This window comes from Pipra filicauda, unplaced genomic scaffold (assembly GCF_003945595.2).
Source record: "Pipra filicauda isolate LSUMZ 115617 unplaced genomic scaffold, ASM394559v2 scaffold9_size5747161_pilon, whole genome shotgun sequence".
Taxonomy (NCBI): Eukaryota; Metazoa; Chordata; class Aves; order Passeriformes; family Pipridae; genus Pipra; species Pipra filicauda.
In genome coordinates, this window is record NW_024105198.1 from 4,688,638 (window position 1) to 4,711,604 (window position 22,967).

The following is a 22,967-nucleotide window of genomic DNA, read 5'->3' on the forward strand; positions in this document are numbered from 1 at the left end:
ATGATTAACTTTCAGTTCATCATTATAGTTGGTAAATCATCTTCAAACAAAAGTTCCCTGCGGGGATCCCAGTGTTGTATGGTCATTTTCTTTTCTTTTTTTTAATCTTATCCTTTAAGCTAATTTTGAAAGTCCTTTCCAAGGTTTTTGGAAAGTTATATCTACATTTTGCATCTTTTGAGTGCTTTTATATATCATCGGAAAGTATATCTATTTTAAGGAATAAATGTTTATTATTTTAACTCCATCAAATCTGCTTCTGTTTTTCCTGTAACTCCTCTTGATTTCATAGCATGGTTAGAATGGATTTTTATATCTTTGTCAGAAAGGGAGTGCTGAAGCTCTCACGGATCTCCAAAAAACAGTGTAACTGTAAATTCCTACTCCTCTCATTTGTTCCCCAGTCGCTCTATTGAGTTTATAAAAGTCAATTATAACGAAGCTGTTCCTAAACCAGTAAAAAATCAAATCTGTCTCTATACTTATCCAGTCCATCATGATTAAGGGATTTTTCTTCACTGCTGCATTAAAGAAGGATCTTGCCTGGATGTTCCCTGTAACCAATTTCCCATCCACACAGCAAAACTCTTCACTCAGGTGTGGAGTATTGACAGTACTCCTGTTGATCCTTTTAGGTGCAGTCTAACACTACAGTGCTGCTTACTGTAAAACAGTAATCCATATGATTTGCACTGAGACATGCTAAACCTCTCAGGTAAAAAATAATCCTCTCACAGCTATTCAACATTCCTCCATGGTCCCCAAAAGACAAATTTGCCTGTGCTTCTCTGATAAAGAGTAGATCATTGCAGCTTAGTGGGTCGTTATGGGCTGTGAAGGTGACATTTGACATCCCACGGACTCAAACAAGTGCTGGCAGCACCAGCGACGAGACAGAAAAGCAGATCATGGTCAAGAGTGGTTTCTCAATGGAGCTGCCAAAGCGGAAATTCATTTAAAGGTCAATCACCAAAACGATCTCCTGTTCAAAAGACTCTTCTTCCAAAGCAGAACAGACTTCCAGGGGAAACAAATGGATGCTGCCTCCCTGCTGAAACAGAGTTTCTCAAGGCCAGCTGGCTTGTGAGATTAGAGACCCTATAAACTTCCTTTTCAATCACTAAAATCATTACTAACTATTAGCAGTGGGATGCCATACAGCACTTTGTGAGTGCAGAGAGGTGTTTCCAAGGCAGATGTTTGAGAGTATGAGAGAAGCAATGCCACTTTTGTACCTATTCTCTAAACTGGTTGTCCAGAATAAAAGTATTTCCTTTGTAATTATTGTGGCTAGAGATTCAGGTTCATGACAAATTTTGCTTTTGTCCCTCCTGCTAGTGTTAGATTACCTGTCACACTCATTTTCATCCAATGGGTTGTTTATAAAATATGTAAGAAACATATAACTATCTACAAAGTCATATCTCCCTCTAGCATACTTCTCACATAAAGACCAGAACCCTCGAATGTTAACCCCACAATATATTAAGTAGAAATTATAATTAACTAATAGCACCAAAACAAAAAACTGTTAAGAAGACCAGAAGTAACAAACCCAAAATCTTACATACCAAAAGGCTCCCCTACTATAGGGCTCCCTGAGGCACCACTAATCAAAGCTCGTGGGAAGTTCCATTACAAAATTATTACCTTTGAAGGGAAAGTAAATATACAAGGGGTGGGCATGGTCCTTCACTAAAAAAAACCAAAAGTACCTTGAGGACTGTGATCCCTTGGCTAAGCCATGACATCTACGCATATGTGAATGAAAAGCTTCAATGAATTTAAAATGCAGCCATTTAATTCCTTAGCCATATCAACAGCTAACAATGTACCATCCCTCCTTCTGTCTCTCCACTGATTCCCCACTGAATATTCGGTCAAATTCAAGGTCTTGCTGTTACACTTGAAAGCTCTCTAAGGAGCGGATTTAAATACCTGTGGGAGCTCCCCTCTTCACAACACTAACATCTCAGGAGAACAATGTTCCCCAGAAATTCTGAAGCTGTCATCCTCAAAGATGACACTTATAATTATAGGAGACAGGACTATTTCCGTAGAGGACTTCAGCTTGGGTTCGCACCAGAGAAGTTTACAGTGTTAATAGAGATAGCAATAAAGTAAAATTCACTTTTGTGGCTTAGTGTTCTTAAAGGTGGAAGAGAAGTAAAGATAAAGGAGGAACATTACTGGAAGACAGATGAACATTATTAGCAGAAGGAAAGCACAGAAAAACGAAATTAAAAAGCTATATAATCCCAAACATTTTGTGGGATGTAACATAGATCAGTATTGTAGTTTATCTTATTGCTTGGAAAACAGTTTCTTCAGTGAAGATACATGAAAAGCCACAAATACAGAAAGCAACACTAAAAATTACAAGTGTTTTTATAAGTGAAATTTATACCTCTGTTAAACAGAAATATTCAGAAAACACTTGCTGATTTTTATTAACATAATCATTGAGAAAGACACATCTCATTTACACAATATGGGTCACAATTTGGCTCATATTTTCCCCCCTGGTACTGGGACCAGAATGGATCTAAAGCTGCTTGTCAGCTTAAAGGTTGCCTTCTGTACAAACTAGATGGTCACACGGGAAAAGGTTTATATAGCAGTGATATAACACACAGAGGAACTCCATAGTGTGAGGGGTTTGAAATAAAGCCATGAAACCAGGCCATTTCAGAGTTAAGCCTATCAGTCTATCTTTACCTTATCTCCCTGTGTCTGGCTATTGCAGTAATCTTGTACAAAATCATTCAAGGGTATTTTGTCCCATGTGTGCTGTAACACTGACCTGGAGAAGTCATAGTGCTGAATTAATAGATAAGCAAGAGCTTTAGCTTCCATTTTCATTGATTTTATGGACTTAAGTTAAAACCATTTAGTTATTTGAAGGCTTCTTTCTTCTTAATGTTATTTATTTAAATATGTCTCAAGGATACAACCTTCTACATGATACAGGAACATGGTTCATTAATATGCAATATAACTTTAAACAGTAGCATTGATTCTTGTTGCTTGCTTTAATGATAATGTGCACTAAGACTTTTACAATGGATGCTACAGCAAAGAGGAAAAAGCATCTCCCTCTTTGCTGAAGCAGAACTTAACATAAGAACTTTATTCAGAGTGCCAAAAACTTTTCTTGTGTCTGTTATATTCATATGAGCAACACCAGTAAAACCCACAAGAGGAGCAGATACACAACTGAGATATTAACAGGATACAAGATTGTACCCACATTTGTTTATGGTGAGTGAAAAATCATCTTCATTCTTTTACATTGAAAACAAAAAAGATACAGATAAGTTGGGGTTTTTTTCAAAAATTTGTTACCTATTTCAAATTAATACACACCAGAATGCTTGCTGACAAAACCACACAAAACCACGCTCCAGGCAAACCTACAAAGTCAAGGATTCCAGGCATTAGAACTGCAACATATAATTCAAAGGTTATACTATATTGGGAATGTTGCTATCCCAAAACCAGGTGGAAACGTGACAAAGGTGACATTATATCTACTTACTCGCTTCCACTTTCTCCCTACAGTACCACTGTAATGCTGCACATTAGACTCACCAGAGTAAGGCAAAAGCTTTCCAGCCTCCTCACCACCCCTATTCAGTGGGATACACTATATTATGGGACATGGGCACAACTGTGCAGTAGCCCTCCTGGAAAAGTACCCACCAGGACATTTTACATCCTAGATCATAAGAATAGCCAGAATACAAGTACCTGATGGAACAAGCTCCTTTACTCAAAACAGGCAAAAAACCAAATAAATTGCAACACTCATCCCTTTATTCATATAGGATAAGTGTATAAGCTCATTACTGCCCTTGCTTACTATTCTATCCAATTTCTATAAGACCACATGGAAATGTTTAATGTCATGAACATACTCAGATTACTTTCAGCTGTCTTATTTGTAAGAGAAATGAGCCAAACTTGTTAAAAAGTAACACTATATGTGTACATGTGAGTCTGTCTGTGTCATACATTTATGCACAAGACACTTATTCACGATGTCTGTGGCTCTCTGTGCCAGCCACTTGTTTTACCTCTGCCACCTGACTCACAGAACATCTAACCCGAGGCTGTGCCTCAGCCAAAGTCTGCACAGTGACATGTGTGATGTGTTCCTGCCAGAAATTCATCTCTTCCTATAAAATGATCAGGTAATGTGATCATGACATACCATCTGGATTCACCAGGCTATTTCATCTTTTTTTTTTTAAGAGGTATTCATTCAGCTTCTAAAAGGTCAGATTTGAACCATCTGTGATGTAACTGATTGGAGTATTTGTGATAAAAAGATAAAACTTCAGCTCAGACAGCTCAAGACCTGAAAATAATTAGGGAAGGAAATAAATGGTACTAAATAATCTCATTCTTTTTTTTCCTGTTTGTTTTTTTTTTAATGTGAAATACTTGACATGAATTTATTTAGTAATAAATTTTGAGCTAACTTATTACTATTTTCCATTAAAATAGTGTGATTCTTCTTTTAAATTTCCCCCCCCTCCCAATTTCGCTTAAGGATGAATAATTTCACAGTACATTTGGGTGCACTTTGGAGCTCTTTTTACCCCAGATTGTGCAATGCAGCATTAGAACCAAAACAGAGATGAGTGAGGATCCAAAAACTGTCTGAACTGTTAGTCACTATCAGCAAGGTCGATGTGAGCTGTTACTTGATCCCTGGAACCACAGGTGATGTCTACATGTAAGAGAATTAGAATTTCATCAATATTTCAGATAGATATCTACATTTTTGGATATTACCTAAAACAAACACTTATCACTGTAATCAGATATTAGAAAAGGAAGGTTTATAAAGATAGCAGTATCTGTGAATAGGCCTGCCAGGCTTTTTGGAAAAAGAAAATAGGTGCTAAATGTAAAAAATTTTATTTGGTACAACTGATTGATATCAGAATTAAACCACAAGGTGTTCTTTCCAGCTTCAACTTAGCATGGAGTTATATGTAACTTTAATTTGAGGAAAGGACACTCGCACAAAACCCCATCCTCTTTTCCCCATTACATCAACAGAAGGAAGAAATAGTGGATGATCACTGCCAAAGTAACCTGGTATTTTAGTAACTATATATCACTTCACAAACTTAAACGGAAAAGAAGGAAACAGTAAAGAAATCAAGCAGTGAACTAAAACTAGAAGCTTTCATTTCCTAAAATAGTCAACCAGTCATGCATTTCTTCTTTTTTTTTTCCTTAAGACTATAGCAGAAAAAGTTATGGCAGTCACAATCCTAAATACAGAGTCAACCTTTGAAAAGCCATGCAGAAGTAAATGAGCCCTCATTTCATTTTACCACATCACTAAAATTTCTCAATGGCCTTTTCCCTGCATATTTTATATGCTCTCTGCTTCTTCCTTTTTTCCTTCTTAAATAAGGCAATGCTTTCACCACCATAGTAAAAAAATAAACAGACCTTGAATGCTATTAATAAACTTCACTGAGCAAAAAGCTGATTCAATGTGATAAGGTTATAATTGTAACAATTGAACGCTAGTGGAGCAATTGTCTTATATATTGTGTTTGTGCTGACAGGAGTTCAATGAACTGAAGTGCTGTATATACATAGTCTAGAGCTACTTAAAAATAATCAGTAAGTGAACTGATGCTTCCTGTATTTGAACCCTGTGCCAAGTTGCATTTGAATTTAAGGCAATATGTACCCCTCAGCATCTGAATTAATATGAGAACAAAAAAAAATTTTGATCATAAATAGCTCATGCCACAGCAAAGCCATAGAGTCTGCTCCTGCTTTTAGCACTTTTGTGTTTTTATCTTTTAACTCAATTCATTTGGCATTTTCCCTTAAATCCTTTTTTTTTTTTTAATCCACCAGAGAATGATTGAAACAGCCAGACTGGATTGCTTTGATATTTCATAAATATATACACAGTTTTGTTCCATAGACACCACATTATGAAAAACAGTTAACATGGTAGGAAATAATTCAGTATTCTCCAAGTAAATTCTGAGTAGCACTTAGCATGTTCTAATTAATGATGATTGTTATTATTATGGCTTTTGCACCATCAATGTTAAGTTTATCCACATTACCTATCAATTGCCTTAACAACATCCCAGACTCTAAAAACCAAAACAGCAGGAAAATATGCTGGATTTACTAATTTAGATATTATTACATTTATCTTATACAAAAGTTTGTTTAAGAACCTGTCATAGAACACAGTGACTTGATGGGGTTTCTTTTCCCTCTATACATACTATAAATGCTTTTTTTTTTCCCCTCAAAAGGTCAGATTTTCAGTAGTTAATTGGAACTGGTGAAACAAGTGCTTTTCAACCCATTATTTGAAAAGCTTTTTCCACTGCTGCGTACTCATATCTGGTTGTGGCAGCAACTGTAATTCCAACCTTTTAGACCTCACAAAAACACAGTACATAAGAATTACAAAATATATAGAAACATGGTACTCTGCTGTTACCTATACTTGCATACACGTCATCCCCATATGTCAGTCTAAATGTCATTCTTTTTTCAGGGGAAATAAAATTCAAAATTCTGGTGTTTTTTGCATTATACCTTAGTAATTTTAATTTATCTCCTAGAGCATCAACCAACGTTCCCGACACTCACCTCTTCTACTGCACAGCAGCTGGAGTCCACTGCTAGATTTTACTACTAAGGTACAAAATTAAATGGCATTTCTAATTTCATTAGCCACACACAAATGCTAAATTTAGAAGATTTCTCCAATGAAAAGCATCTGTTTTACTTAGAGTACCTTTGCTCTGTATAGGATATAAAGCAAAAATAAAGTACCTAATGAAATATATTACTAGTACTATATTTCATTTGTGACAGCAGTGAAAACTAAGACAGAAGCTTGCAAGTGACCTAATGACCTATGATGAGAGGATTCAAAAACTTCAACCCCTAAACCATCAGGCCTCTTTAGATACACAAAAGGTCAAAAGTATGTACTAAAAAGAAAATAAACAGCCCCTCTAAAAGCAAAGTCAAATTCTGCTTTGTCAGATAAGCAATGGGAAACACCAGTCAGATACAAGGGACATTATTCACATTCCTAAATGCACTTTTAGAAGGAAATATTTTTGGGAAGAGGATAGTAAAGTAATCCCTATATAACTACATAGCATGGAACACATAAAACAAGGGCTTTCAATAAGTGTTTGGTGGATGCAAGTGAGAAGTGATCCAAAAACTATATCATTTTTCACCATTATTATTACTGGGACTACAGGAAAGCTCACGACTTCAAATTGGCCAAGCCCAGCAACCTCAGGGAGCACCTGAATCACACAGCTGTATTACACAAAATCTCCTGAACAGCCTGGATCACCACAGAGGGAATTTCTAAACACATGGCTGGGTATTCTTGGACAGAGACAACTCAGTTAAAGTTGATGGGTCCTTAAGATAATGGCAAATGGTAAAAGGGAACAAATTCATCTATTACACAGTGGTGAGGAACCGATGTTTGGGGAGTTCATTAAAGTGCCAGATGAAGCTGTGATGTCCTTCCAACCCTCCCATGAATTCTGACCTGTCAGTGCTTTCACAACCAGACAAGAAAAGCAGGATTCAGAATTGAGTTTTGTCTCTCCAGCCTTAGCTCAGTAAATTATCTAAGCATTATAGCATATCTCCAAATATGAAGTTTCCTTGGACATCACAAATGCTGCAATAGCAACCCAACAGCCTGCAATCATCTTGTTGCAGGCTTATTTTAACAAGTTTCTCAGCCCACCAAGCAACTAGATGTAAAAGGAATTAGTAAAGTCTCTGAAATATCTCATAAATATTTACATAAACTTAATTTGCTTTAGAGGAAGCATCATGTAATTAACCCTGAGAGTTCTGAAAAACACAGCATGAGAAAAATTTCTTCACCCAAAGGGTTGTCAAACACTGTTAACAGGCTGCTCAGGGAAGCTGTGGAGTTGCCATCCCTGCAGGTATTTAGATGTAGATGTGGCACTTGGGAACATGATTTAGTGGTGCCTTGGCAGTGCTGGGTTAATGGTTGGACTTAAAGGTCTTTTCCAACCTAAATGATTCTGTGACTCTATGACTGTTTTATGTTGGGGTGAATACTTATTCTCTGAGAAAGCAATAGTGGAGGTAATTTTTCCAAAAAGTTCAGTACTCACAGAAAGTGCCTTTGAAGCTTCCCTTGAATGGAAAAAATTTGAAGAATGTGAGAGGCTTGAAAGGAGATAGTAAAAGCACTTAAAAAGGGAAAGGTACTTGGAGATCTGCTGGTAGCCTCCACTTTTTGAAAACTATATACAATCTAGAGTCTTGCAAATGCAAGGGTTAGTTCTCTCCAAGAAAAAATAAAAAGGTTAAAAAAAAAAAAAGGAAATATCAAGATTAAGGGAAAACTCCACAACTGTCTCCTTCCATTGGAACTTTGGCTCGTGACTGTTAGCTGGGGGTTTACATTACAGTATGCAATAATTGAAGGTCATGAGTGTAAATCCCCTCTTGCTTTTAGTTCACAGCTAAACCAAAATGAAGGTAGGTGACAAACACTTCTTGATTGTTTCTGTCAATCATTTTTCCATCTGAAATGAGAAAAACTATACAGGGTTAACTGAGAAAGCAGAGTTGGAGCTCCTTTGATATAAGTGGGAATTGAACTCGTGGGACTGTGCTGCTGAGAAAGATTTTGTAATGTATTTTCATCTTTCCCAGGATTTTTTTTTAAATTCTCTAGGTATCTTGCAAAGCCCACATTTATTCACTGGCATTTAGGGAGTGAACCAAACCCACTGAAGTCAATAGGAGTCTTTTCATTGACTTCAGTGACCTTTAGATCAGTTTTTTAGAAAGACTGACAGAACAGAGATGGAAGGAAGATCTGATAAAACTTCCCAATTTGGTGCATGCTATAGCCATTGCATTTTTACTTATGAAAGGATCTGTAACATGAACTTTTTGTTCAGATAGATGTGGGGAAAAAAAATTGACTGACTTCTTTTACTCTGGTGGATGTTATGGTCATGCACTGGACAGTTATCTGATGAAATAAAATACATTCATCTTAGACAATTCATAGAAGAAGGAAAAACACAACTCCACACACTACTGAACATTTCTTCCTATTCTTGAACATACATTGAACTAACTATTGAAGAAAGTCAATACAGTGAAATGTTAAATAAACCTGATTTTAACTGAAGTTCACATATCAAAACCTATACTGAATTTGACATTAAAATGACTAATTTAAGTATGACAGCATGACAAAATATGTGATTTATCAGAAAAGGCTTAAAAAGAGAAAAATTAAAGCATTTTTATTTAAGATGAGACTTTCTATTCTGTTCATTCCAACTATTCTTGCTAGCTGATATGGTTTAAATATTAATATCAACATAAAACTTGAATGAGAAAAATAAATTTTAGATCCCCAAAAGCAATTGTTAACATTCTAGTACTAAAGTAGAGCTTATTACTTGCTAATATTTCCCTTCCCAAAGCTGCACCCAGAAAGTGCACGACAACCAGAATTATTACGTCCAGCCGTGTCAATTAACATGGGATACCTGTTTTGCCAAAGGATACAGTCCAGGTTCTCAGTTCTGTCATCAGCTCTGCACCGTGCCCTGCCACAGCTTCATGACAAGAACAAATGTGCAGGTTGGTAAGGACTTCTCTAATTCCAGCCAAGTATTTTAACATGTCTCACAGCCCGAATACTTTCCTTGCATTTTAAGGAAAGGACAATTTACAGTCCTTGCACCTTGTCATAACCAGGCAATCTTCCCCAAGCTAAATATTCTGTATCACAGAACGTTTATCCTGCACAGGTTTTATTATACATTTTAAAGGAATTGCAAGTCTCAGGCCATTCAGCTGGTCTCAGCAGCAGAAGCTGAAACGCTAAAGCTAAACAGAAAATGCAGCTATTTACTTTCCACTGAGTAAAAAGCTATCCAGAGGCCATTGTAGTAGTTTCAGTTTTCAAATTATTGAAGGATATATGGCTAAATTAATATTTCACACTATTTTGTAACAAGATTTGTTGTGGGAAGCTACCCTGACTGGCACAGAAATGGATGATCCTGTAATTTCATAGGCTTTCAATGTCTATATTCTTAGACCCTCCAGTTACAGATGCAGATGTTAATTGTGTCTTGAAAATCCTTGGGGACTGACATAGGGCCCTACAATGACTGTCACAAACCCAGAGCCCCAAGTCACACAGGTACTCTGGTGATACAAAGCCTCAACACAGGCTAAGGCAGAACACATCCCCTTGAACAAGTAGTAGTGACCACAGGAGACATCAGCTCTTACACAGACACATTAACTCTTAAAGACAATTATAAGTAAATGCGATTAAAAGGTTTTCCAAAAGCATGAAGGACTCTTGATGGATTTTATACATGAGCACTTCCGAATTACTCTTTAATGTTTCTTTTTTTTAGCTTGCTTTTTAAAAATTAAATTCCTTGTTTTATGCGTTATAGACTTCCTTTTCTATTGCACTTGTTCTTCCTACTCTCTCCTCAGTACCTTTCTGCATCCTCTCATATTTTCTAGACCCACTCCAATCCTCCTTTCCCATCCTGTTTTATTGCTTTACTCTTGCCTTTCTTGCAGTTCTCACTTTCCCTATGTGCCTTCCCATTTGCTTCATGCTTTAGCTCCTTTCTTTTCTCCCTCAACCTTGTCATTTTCCAGAATAATTAATTTCCTCCATCCTTCCCCTCCAATCCTTTTATTTGATAATTTTTAAGGCATGCATCAGTGTGCTCACTGGTGACACAGTGCTACACTGCAAAGGCAACAAACTCCAGGTTTGCTCAACATCTGCAGTCAGCAACAAGGACTGGTATTACAAGTCTGATTGCACAAGACTTCAGACTTGTTTGTACTACCTGAAGGTTTTGACACATTCTTTGCTTTTGGTTTTAGTTTTGTAGTTTTTTTTCAATGGTAGAGACACGTGTGGTTTACCAACTACTGCTTTTGTTCAAGCACAGCCTGAAAGAAAACAGAGATAACCCCCAGTCTCCTGTGCCACGTTATTTTCTTCACCCAGTATCTGAGAGCATAAAATCCAATCAATCTCATTCTGAATTACACACAGCTCTTCCCAGCTCCTTAAAGATCAAGCAGGTCTGTGATTTATCTTATTTTGCCCCACACTTTCATTAGGTATTTAGGAGACAACTGCTTTATTTTGTAATAACAATGTGGGTCGGTACAGCAGAACAGACCTCCTCGTGGAAAACCTCTGAGCAGTTTTCAAAGGCTGCAATATTGGAATGGGAGAAGCCAAATAATTCTCATTGCTTCCCATGATGATGAAAGATTTTTAGCACCCTAGGTCTCAAGGAGGAGCAAAAAATATATCTCTACATATGAGAAATTGATTAATTAATTAAATGAATTAATTAAAAAAGGAATAGTGATTGAGGTTGCTGTTTACAAAGCATTACAACATCATTTAATAGTGTGACTGAATATCTGCAAAACGACAAGGTCATGCACATATTTTGTCAATAGTAAGTGGCTGCTTCAGTGATCTATAAAAATCCTTTCTTAGTTCCTTTTGCACAAAGTCTTTTCATTTTTATTTTGTAAAGCTCTGCCCACTCCACAGTCTGACATTTAATTATGAATTCTCAAGAAACCTCTCCTTCCATGTAAAAAGTCCCTTTTGTACAAGGGCTTTGACAAAAGGACAGAAGGTCCCCGTGATTCTGCCTGTCTTTTATTAAATCATGAGCTAATATAAGCAAACCTCGTCATCTGTCAGGATAAACTGCTCTATTACAGTGCCACTGCCGGAAACCCAGCCATCCAGGCAGCACAGGGGCCTCTCCAGCCTCCTGACAGAATATTGTCATTGACCTGGACAGACAGTTTTTGTACCCTTTTGGAATCCTAAAGAGTAATCTTGCTACTTAAGTTCCCGTTTGTAGATATTTTTAAACCTTAAAAATTAGATAAAGGGTCTTATATTACAAAGATTACTGAGAGTCTCTAATCATGCTGAGAATCTCACACTTAGATTTGCTCATCATTCATAAAAGAAATGGCATGCTAATGAGGGAAATAACTTGAAAAATTAACTCTTTCAATTTTAAGATTCATAATTTTATTCAATACCAAGGTTTGTGATCTAGAAGCCTTACAAAAACAGAAAGACTTCTGCCCAAACAAAGAGCACAATGACTTGAAAGATGCTGCTTGAACGATCTAAGAAGTATTCTCATTGTCGATCCACTTTTGTGATATTTTTGCTTTTTGTTTGCTGAATCCTCACAGTGAAAATGTCACCTCAATTACTGCCTGTGCACTTGGAAGAATGCTAGGAACCAAGAGGTAGCATTACAACATTGCATGTATAAAGCTCAGTTCTGAAAAATTTGAAGCCCATCAAAAGACTCCAAAGTCCTATTTGGTGATGTAACAAAACACCTGAATTAGTTACATTTACATTTTTAAGTTCAGTGCAGCTTAAACCCTACAAAGTCTGAGGATCTATTTATATGAACTACAGTTTGGCTAGTTGAGAAGTTTATAGTAAAACTGATCTGTTTCCATATGTCATTATTTGCTTCTATTTGCTATTCTAATCGATTAATAAATGAAAGTTCACTACATCAGAAATCTTTAGTGTTACCTTTTAACTATTGTGCTCTTTTCTTAGATATTCCATCTTCTCCGCAAAGCCAGAGATTATTAGAGAACAGGTTAAATGAAAGAATTTCATAATCCTAATTATCTCCCAACTTTTGGATATCTTGCACATAGAATTGTTTGGTTTATATGTACCTATAATGTGAATTTTGGGAGACTGGTGGCTTCCTTGTGGAAATTCTCCTATAAGCAAACTACAGGAAGCATATGTAAATAGTGTGGCAAATTAAATGCAGATTACTTTAAAAATGATCAATAAAGCAGGTTGTGGCACTTCAGCTTCATGTGCTCAGAGTTTATTGAGCACTCCAATTTACGTGTTGTCATCATTAGAGTTAATATTTACATGCTCCAATCACACTAAACGAGCAGGTCCTTAATTTCAGTGATTTTTCAGCAGTTACTCTAATTTCTGCCTCTTCACTTGTAGCTGGCAGTTGTTCTCTTTTTGCTGCTGAGATATCATCACCCAGCTTGGGAGGTGTATCTACACTCTTTCCACATCATTGATAGGCACTAAATGCTCCTACTTGCCTAAACTTTCTCACTTTGTTTTACTCAAAGAAGTAAAAATACAGTGAATTAATAATATGAGCATACTTACAATCACTATCCAAACTACACAGCCTGAGATGTGTGAAAGCAATACACAAAAGGAAATGGATATTTCATAAAAAAAGGGATTGAGATTGCTAGCTATTGAGATCACTATCATATAAAAGACACAGACAACATGATGCAAATATCTACAGATATTAAATGCCTCTCTATCTATTTCCATTTGTGCCTCATCTACACTAAACCCTCCAGCTATATATAGATAGCATACTTGTAGCTGAGCAACATCATAGATGACAACAGCAGTAACAGCATTACTATGGTATATGCTTTTCTACACACAGTTCACATCTTAAATTTGTGCACTTTATTCTCATTAAGAAAGTTTGTTGCATCCCCTTTCTGTGACTGGATTCACAAGGGCAAACCCTTGCACACATTGCAAACTCCCCTCAGAAATGCTCAGTGCTAAACAGCTCTAACATTTCATGTTATACAGCACATTCCAAAAGTAATAAGAACCATTGATGGTGATTACAGCAAATTTTATAAGACGGTAAAATAGACAACCAGAAAATGTAAAGACAGTAATTTATGGGGCAGATGAGAGTGCAAAGCTCTCATTCTGCCACTGCGCCCGTAGTGCAATTGATCTCCAGGACAGAAACTCTGGTGTCAACCAGCTTATCTCAGCATTTTGTTGACAGCCAGCCCATGAACAAAAGCTTTGGTGCCTGCTTTAGGACAAATCCATCTAGTCATTTTCCCAGCAGGGGAGCTGGGCTTTTTGACAGGCAACGTAGAAGCAGGAACAGAGAAAACCGAACATAAATGCAATACCAGCAATTCGTGCAATACCAGCTTCTGGTTGCTGGAGGTCACCAGCACAACCTACGGTTGAAAGGTCCTGGATAATATTCCAAGAGAGGAGATCTGTTTCAAAGGCTCATGTACCAGCTCAGTTCTGCTTCCAGAGCCAGTCTGCACCTTCCATAATCATACTTTCATAGAGTGCGTAGGTTGAAGGAGTCAGAATCTGTTTTTACACAAGCAGGTAACTACAATATTCTTTGAAGCCACTTTTTCAACTTACTGCACAGTAAGCCTGCTTCAGAACTCACTGAGAATACTGCTATCAGAAAAGGGATGTATCTTTACTCACATTCACAGAAATAAATAAGTAATGGCATCCCTTTTTTATGTAAAATAATCATTAACTCCACGTCTTTATCATATAGCTAGATCCAACACTTTTGGCACTCAAAGACAACCGACAAAGGCCAAGTGCAACAATGGATTTTGACTCAACACTATTTTACATTATTGGAAGGCAGTACTGCCAGCACTGTGCATTATATTCAGGTTGACCCCCAGCATAGAGAAGATGCCGATCCAACACCATAGGGTGCTGCTGGGGCAGAAACAAAAATCGCCTCCAACAAAGCTGTCAAGCAGGGACAAGGAACTTGTTCACAGCAAAAACCTCAATCGGTGGGAGGTGAGGCAAGGAGGGGGTCACACACAGCCAAGGGCCTGTTGGGAGCTCAGCACGTCTCTGTAGCCATAATGCTCAGGTAAAATGTTTCCTTCCAAGGGCTCCCGGGCATATAGGTAACTTGAGTTCAGGTAAAACTAGTAAGAATTTAACATTCAGCATTTAAAAATCTTTACCATTGCCAGCAGTAAAAAGATCTTCCTTGCCACCAGATAGGTTGCAATTTAGTAACTGAAGGGAAAACACATTTGTTTGAACAGTTAATTTGTTCTCCTGGGGCCTGAAAGCCATCTCAGAAGTAGCTCTTTGTTTGGAAACAAAACCACAGCCAGCGGTGGGGGGGCAAAGAGTCCCCACAGGATCTGCTAATCCCAGAATGGCATTGACCTGGATACTTTGCCAGTACATGCTAAACTTCAGTAAAATAATGCAGACACATTTCTCCATTCATAATTATCTCCAAACAAAGTGTCAGGTGTTATCCCAGAGTTTAGAGATTTGCCAAAGCAGAGACAGACCAATGCACCTGCATTACACACCCAACTCAAAGAAACTGGTCATTTCCATTTTACAAGAGGAATGACATAACTATAGAAGGGGTAAAGTCACACAGGCCATCTTGTCCCCTCAGCTCAGACTCTCCTGCACGACAGTGACTGGCACACCTGGGGTAGCACTCCCAGCAGGTCATTACAGCACCACAGACAACATGGGGATTTTTATACAGGTGCCTCATTTAGTACTAAAAGCCCACTCTGAGGCACTTTGCACAGCCTCCAAGTACAAGTGTGAGCAGTGATGATGGTCTGTCCGGATCTCCATCACCAGGGGAGCCCCCAGACCCCTCTAGTACTGACCTCTGTTTCCAGAGGTTTGCAATCTGGCTGCAAAAACTCAGCCCTGTCAAAAGCACAGCACAAAGGGCCAGGCTTTATTGCTTTTTCCCTCCCTCACTGTTGTTTACAAGCCAGAATTAAATTTCTTCCTAGGGAATGTGAAAAGCAGAGCAGAAATCAGTTTGCCCTGAAAATTATTAGCTCATGAAAACTTAAATTTGACAAACTGCTAATTCACACTACTTAACTGCTCTTTGTAATACAAGTAGCAAAGTAAATAAAGATAATAAAATCTGATGAGGGATTCATGTCTGACTAAAGCAGTAATTCCTTTCTGAAGAAATATAACCAACAGATTTATGATACAGAGTGGAGGAGCCATCAGGTAATGGATCTTGGGCCAAATCCTGTGACCAGTTGGACTAAACACATTTTTGTTCTAGATAGAGAGTAGAAGTTTTATATAGTTTTAACATATTCATTTTCCCACTGGTATTCCTCGGCCTGCAGAAGACACACGCATAGCTCTGTGGTTACAAAAGCACTTCAATGAAATAAGCTCCATCAGGGCCATCAATTTAAGTAGGAAAAAAATGGAATAGGTATTTACATCACTTGACTGTAGTCATCCATAAAGCAATCAAAAAATGCTGTGGAAAGAGGTGGAGGAGTGCTGCCATGAGGAGAGAGAGGGACTGAGGCAGCCAAGCCTTCTCTGCAGTCCCTCGTGCTCCACAAGCGAGATCCGTGGGCTCTGTTTTGGGTCCTGCTGAGGGAGAAGGGCTCTGACCACCCCAGGTCCCGTGCGAGGGGGTTTAGGGACATTTCACATCACTTTATAGCAACTGGAAACGCTTTATCTGCTGCTAATCCACCCCCCAGCAGGAAGACACTAATCCCCCAGATGACTAACTAGTTGCACGAATTGGGTGAGAATTAGCCTTTCCGTAAACGCAAGGACCTTGAGAGGTTAAATGAAGTGCTGGCAGTGAAAGCTATCACTGTACAATGTATCACATTGATCAAGGAATGTAAAAAGTAGTCTTCAGTTGTCTTTAGCCTAATGCCAGAAGTCCACGCAAAAATAGGAGAAACATTTAAAAACTTCCATTTGAGGAGAAGTTAGACAAAAAACAGAATTATCAAAATCTGGTGGGAGGATTCATGACTATAGTGTTTAAAGTCTCTAACTGCACCCAGTCAGGAAGAACAGCATACCCAGCCAGGGCTGGGGAGAGAAAATGTTACTGCTCCAAATTATTCACACATCAGACACCCTGGAATGGATTAAAGTCCTATCTGACAGCAGCAATCATTAATGTGTGTTACAGAGTACGTTAGATCAAAGAGCAGGATTTAACATGTATGATAAAGAGAAGAAAAAATGCATTATCCAAGGTGACATCAGTCTGGAGGACACATGCTAGTTATCCTACACTGCCATTACTCAAATATCTCTAAAGAAGGTATAAATGATTACAACCTGGTTACATTTGCTATGTGCAAACACAGCTCATGTCCAACAAGATATATCATAAATGATAACTGGACTTCTTAATTCTTATAGGGGGGAAAAACCCCAACAAGCTATTGCAGAAGATTGCTTTACTTAAAAAGTCATCCTGAATAAAAAGCTGCACTGCAAAAGGTCTGCCTCTAAAAGAGTAAGAAAAAAAAATTCCTGACTGCATTGCATAAAAACTTAAATTTATAAGCACTAATTAAAAAACCCCTGTGGCAAATAGCAAAGCAGAGTAAGGAAGTGAGGCATACATCCATTACTATATTAGGATTTTTAAAATATCGATAAATATGCATAAAAACGATTATTCACTAAGCATTCAGGTTTATATCTGGAAAAATAGAAGATATATGGATATGCTACACAGTTAATTTAGAGGGGGTTTTATCTCTACAGTAATTAAAGAAACCCCATCATCTAATAATGGTAGATTTTAAAAATGAGCAAAGCCTTTCATCCAGTTCTTCTACAGGAACAATCTGCTTTCTAACACATCTTAGTATGCTGCAAAAATTCCAGAGGACTAAGAAATTAAACTCCTTGGGCAAAAATTGTGCAAATCAAATGAATTCTGTACCTGCAACTCATCAGGTTGATTTTGATCGTGAGAAAAACAGCAAGCAGCTGCCGAGTGAGCAAAGAAATTGGAAGGAAAAAAAATCATGCCATTCACCTTGGGTTTATAAACATGTTTTTAACTCTTCTACAAAAAAAAAAAAAATTGCTTTCAGCTTTAGTTGACAACAAAAATCTCTCTGTGAGACATTTAATGTTGAAGAACACAATGTTCTAATAAAAAAAATAGCATTACACAGAATTAAAGTGGCACATTTAAATGTGCTAAATGTGCACATTACGATGCTAGGCTGACAACTCTGAAAGTTATTGTTAGATATTCATTGCTCACTAGAGGTGCTGCTGCTAGGGGTCTTTGAACATCTGTTCTTGGCCCTATAAAATTTCGTAGTACTTTTAGCAGTAATTCAGGAAAAACATACGGTCATATAACTTAATATACAATGTTTTGTAGAGCTGTGAATACAAAAAGCCTTTACACAGGGGAATCCTGATTGGAGTCTTCTGTGCTGGAAAGCTTTGAAAAGGCCATATAAAGGGATAATCAATTCAACATTTTCTATGAGAGCTAGCATAGATCCTGGTTGTATAAACAAATATCAAGAAGGCATAGCTAAATGATATTATGTTTGTATGAAATTTTAATGATTCTATTTTTCAAGTACTCTCCAGTTGTTGAATAGGTACTTTAAATGAGTTCTTTAAAAATATGGAGAGGGTTCATAAAATGAACTATAAAATACCTATATCCAGGTTAGGTTCCTTCCCCAAATGAAGAATGTCTTTCTAGAAACTGCCAAACCATCTTTTCCAAAGGAAAAAAAAAATATTCTTAACTCTGAGACACTTCCAAAGAGCAAATATTTTGCCTTTGAAATACACCTCATTGCACCAGATGGTGTGTATATATATATTTTTAAATGTTCCTGTGGATGAATACTCCCACATATTCCTTACAATAGCACCTTCATCACTGTGCAAATCATCGAGACACCCTCAAAGGCACACAATTGCAAACTGAGTCATGCAAAAGAGTAGCAAAGTGGAGTAATCAGGAACAAACAATGCCATTCAGCTGCACAAAACTCCTTTGCCTGTTAAGCACTAAATAGCATTGCTACTAGGGATGTTAACGCTTTTACTGAGATGTAGAAATCACGCAAAAATCTAGCATACCAAAAGCAGGGAAGTTTTAAAGTTGCACATATTTATCCAACAGACTGGAAAGACTCCTTCTAGTTAGTTGATATTTTATTAATACATTTAAAGCACCCAGTTCTTTAAGGAAGAAAACACAAGTTTCTCACTGCTATGCTCTGGGCCACCCACAGCTTCAGTCTCTACTGTAGATGGTGGCTCAGTTATCACTTGTGTGGGTGTAACATTAGTGACATTAGTGCCTAGTTTACAACTCAGAGTAGAAACCAAGCCTTATGGCCAGATTTTCAGCTGATCTCAATGAAGCTCAATTATTCTGCACAGAGTTATATTGATTTCTCAGCAGAGAAACCTTGACCCATCTCCTTCGCTCAGCAACAATACCACGTTTAATCTTTTTCTTCGACTCTGCCTCTGAGTTTCCCCATGAAGTTTCTAAAAACGGAATATTTTGCTGGTACAGTAACTTCTCCATCATGTCAACCCTACCTAATTTTTTTCTTTCCCATTTCTAAGCCCTAGTGTAAAAGCTGTCTGAAAATGAACATGTCTTTGCTGTAAATTAAACTTCAAAATTAAAACTTGGACATAAGCTCCCACAGAGACCTAAACCACCGACCTATACTAGAGTCAATACCATCTTCTTTCATAGCCAGCCAAATTGTCAGCACAAAATAATCATTCACTTGCCTACAAAAGTGTTGTCACATCATACCTGACAAACTCGCCCTACAAAACCAGAAGGAATTTCCACTGCCAGGCTGCCAGTCCTTAGCAATATTATTCAGGCCACAAAGGAAATGGCCATCAAAGAAACACATTCATTGCTTTCAATGCCGCTTACCGGTGCTTTAATATTTAAGCAGATTATTCATCTCACAGCATAATACTTCCAGCCTCTGTCTCTCAAATACAGATAAATGCACCAAATCCACACAGAGCACTGAGCACATAAGCTCGAGCACACACAACTCCATACACTACTGCCATGTCCACTAGAAGCGGATCAAAAATGACAGCAACAAAGAAAAGTCCAGTATTTTTTGTTCCCTGAATACTCTGTTGCACACAGAAGAGAAAAGATAGTCAGGTAACTGGTTACAGCTCTTCAGATTCTCAGGAAGGATTTCTAGTGCCTTGAGTGCTGCCACAAGGTTGATTTGCTAAGGATCAACTGAAAAAACAGGAATGATTAACAGAAATCTGCCATGGTTAAGTTCTCATCCACCACATTTCATTTACAGAAATACATTCCCACAAACCTGCACTGAATAATAGAGGAACATTATCAGGGAAAAAAATAATTTCTGACATCACTAGGCTTTTTTCTTTCAGTAACTTCTTCAGTAACTGAAGGCCCAAATATAACTCTGCTTTCATCTCTCCTTGTCTAGTTTGTACTTCAACAGTAGTGCTGGTTCAAGACTCTTAAGGTTTTTTATTTAACTAGCAAAGGATGTAGTAAAGTATCACATCACAGAACGCAAAACAAGCAAAAAGAGCTTTGAAATTGTTATTCCTTTAAGGCAGCTGCTGAGTAATAATGCTGGTTAAATTATGCAAGGAACACTGCATTCTCCCACAGACACATATTTAATATCTCCTGAGGTTTGGTGTATTACATAGTCGAATGAAAAATGTGAAGATTCTCTTATAAGATTTCTTTGTAAAAATGCTCCTAGAGATCATAACGGTTCCACAGAGAAGAATTTAGTGACAGATATTTTTTCATATCTATAGCATCAGTATTAAAATGGAAATTAAGTTCATAAAAGTATTTTAAAGAAGATCACAAAATAACTATGTCTTGGAATGTGCAGTTCCCTTCGAAGTCCCAGCTCTCGGCCCCAAAAGGAGCTGTCCTTGTTTTTGCAGCACTTTCCAGACAAGGTGCTGAATGTCTTCATTCTGCACTGATGCAATTTTTTGCTTTTTCATCCATGACACTTCTACCATGATGTGAAGTATTTTTGCCAAAGCCTTTTGAAGAGATGTTCAGAATACAAAACTCCCTCTCATCCAAACTGAAATGCTGAGCTACAGTGGCAGCTTGGAGAAGAACTTCTATTTATTTGTTTATTTTTCCCCACTGACAGAATACATTTTGGTTTGGTGTGTCTTCTCCTGTGTCCCCAGTGCGAACAACACATCTTGTTAGAAGAATATTCACTGAGCAGTGATGCAGACAGGAGTCTAAAGGAGAAAACTGTGTAAATCTGAACTGAGAGACTACAAGACTTTACTGAAAGTGCAGGTAAGTACCTTGTCTCTGCATGTGAGCTGAGGCCTTTTTCTCTTCAAAGGACCCTGTGTAAACTCAAGCAATATTCCACAGAGATCCAAGTGACTTTCAAAGGTACTCAGTTGTGGATGCTCTTGTCTTTAAGAGAAGCATTTCTTAAACACCCTGCCCATTCCAGAGATACATAACATAAGGCACTATACTGATCTAAGGATACTCTACTCTGGTCTTGCTAAATTTAATGACAAGATAGAGAAAAGCCACAGATATTCTGATATGAATAGCAACACATCAGGAAAGCTCAAAACAGCTTTTGGAGCAGCAGAGAAGAAAGTGTAAGGAAGAAGAAGAAAGAGGTAGCGAGGGTTTCCAGGGACCATGCTGGGGCGAATCACACTGATGATTTATTTGAAAAGCAAGGGGTGGGGAGGGGAAGAGTCAAGGAAATCACAGTTCTGCGGAAGAAAATGGCAAATGTCCATTGAGTTTAACAGGAGACCATTCAATCCAAGCAAACTGAACAAACCGTTTAAACTGAATTTACCTCCCTGTTGCAGCTGTTACTCAAAAAAAAAAAAAAGACCTTGTATAATTCTATTTTACTCATATTTATTGAACACTAACAGCACAATTCATGACATAGTTGAAAAGTCACTAATAAGAGCTGGAAAACTCCCACACAAACCAGGACCCAGGTAATCATTATTAGCAGTAAATATTAAGAAAAAATACAAAGTATAATGCTATTATTAGAGTAGGACTGATGCAAGCTGTGAAGTGTTAGCTGTGTGATATTGATACAAGTAAAGACACTGTACAAGTGGAAAAGATGGGCAGGGAGAGTGACTTTGTAAGAAAAAAGATGCCAGCACATATAAATGACTGATACAGTATTCCTTGAAATCAATAGATGGTTGAGTATGCTATTAATCCACTACTAGATATTAAGAGCAGCAAGACAAAAAATTTTTTAAAAAAGCGATATTAAAAAGTGAATCTGTTTTCATTTAAAATGTAACTGGAAAAGGTGAAGTATGAATTTTCCAAGATAATGCCTAGATCCCAAGGAAGACCACAAAACAAGCCAAGCATCTCCAATCTGCATAAAAATCTGAAATATATTGACAAGTAATTGTTCCTTATTAAAACCAAATTATTCATTACTAAACTCTACAAATTAAATCACTGTGTATGCCAAGGTTGTCGTTATGCTGAAATTATGCTCACACATGTGTGCATTAAAGACTGAAGTTGTACGTAGAAAGAAATGTGGGGAAAAGGCTAGGACAAGACAATTTTGATTGAACAGGACATTTTAACATTAAAAAATTACTAAAGTAATGGGAAAATTTTAGTTCCTTTCATGGTATGTAGCCATCCCTTCTACTTTCTTTCCAATATCTCAAAATGAGTAAGGCATACAGCTGATACAGGTACAAAATATGTTGTTGTATTTAAAGGAAATTAAAACATTAATTCAATTTTAATTAGTCTAATTATTTCTGTGCAAAATCTGGCTCATTCTTCATGTGTGCATGAAGAAAAGGGTTTTATATTAATGTACATCTGCCATAAGCAGTTCAAGTCTAAACTGTAGAATATATTTACATCTTTTTCAGGACTGCTGTAAAAAGAGAAGAAAAAGGGAATTATTGATGCATTCAAACAGTGTGCATCTTGCTTTGTAATGTAATCTGTTTTTCTTTTCCTTAACACCTACACAGCTTCTGTTGTTAGCTAGTGCAGTTTAAAGAATAAATACGGACGCAGGGTATCAACTTCCAAAGAAAAACTTGTGAGAAGCTGTTTGCAGATTTGCATTTTTGTATTTCAGAACATGACAGTCAAGTTCAAGTCTTTGCTTCTTGAGACACCTAAACC

At 37.4% G+C, this 22,967-nt stretch overlaps 1 protein-coding gene across 9 annotated transcripts in view; it reads right to left on the minus strand.

Moving 5' to 3' along the window:
- The window catches only part of NLGN1 (neuroligin 1), a 395,043-nt gene that overhangs the window by 226,780 nt on the left and 145,296 nt on the right, over positions 1-22,967 (minus strand). The window lies entirely within an intron of this gene.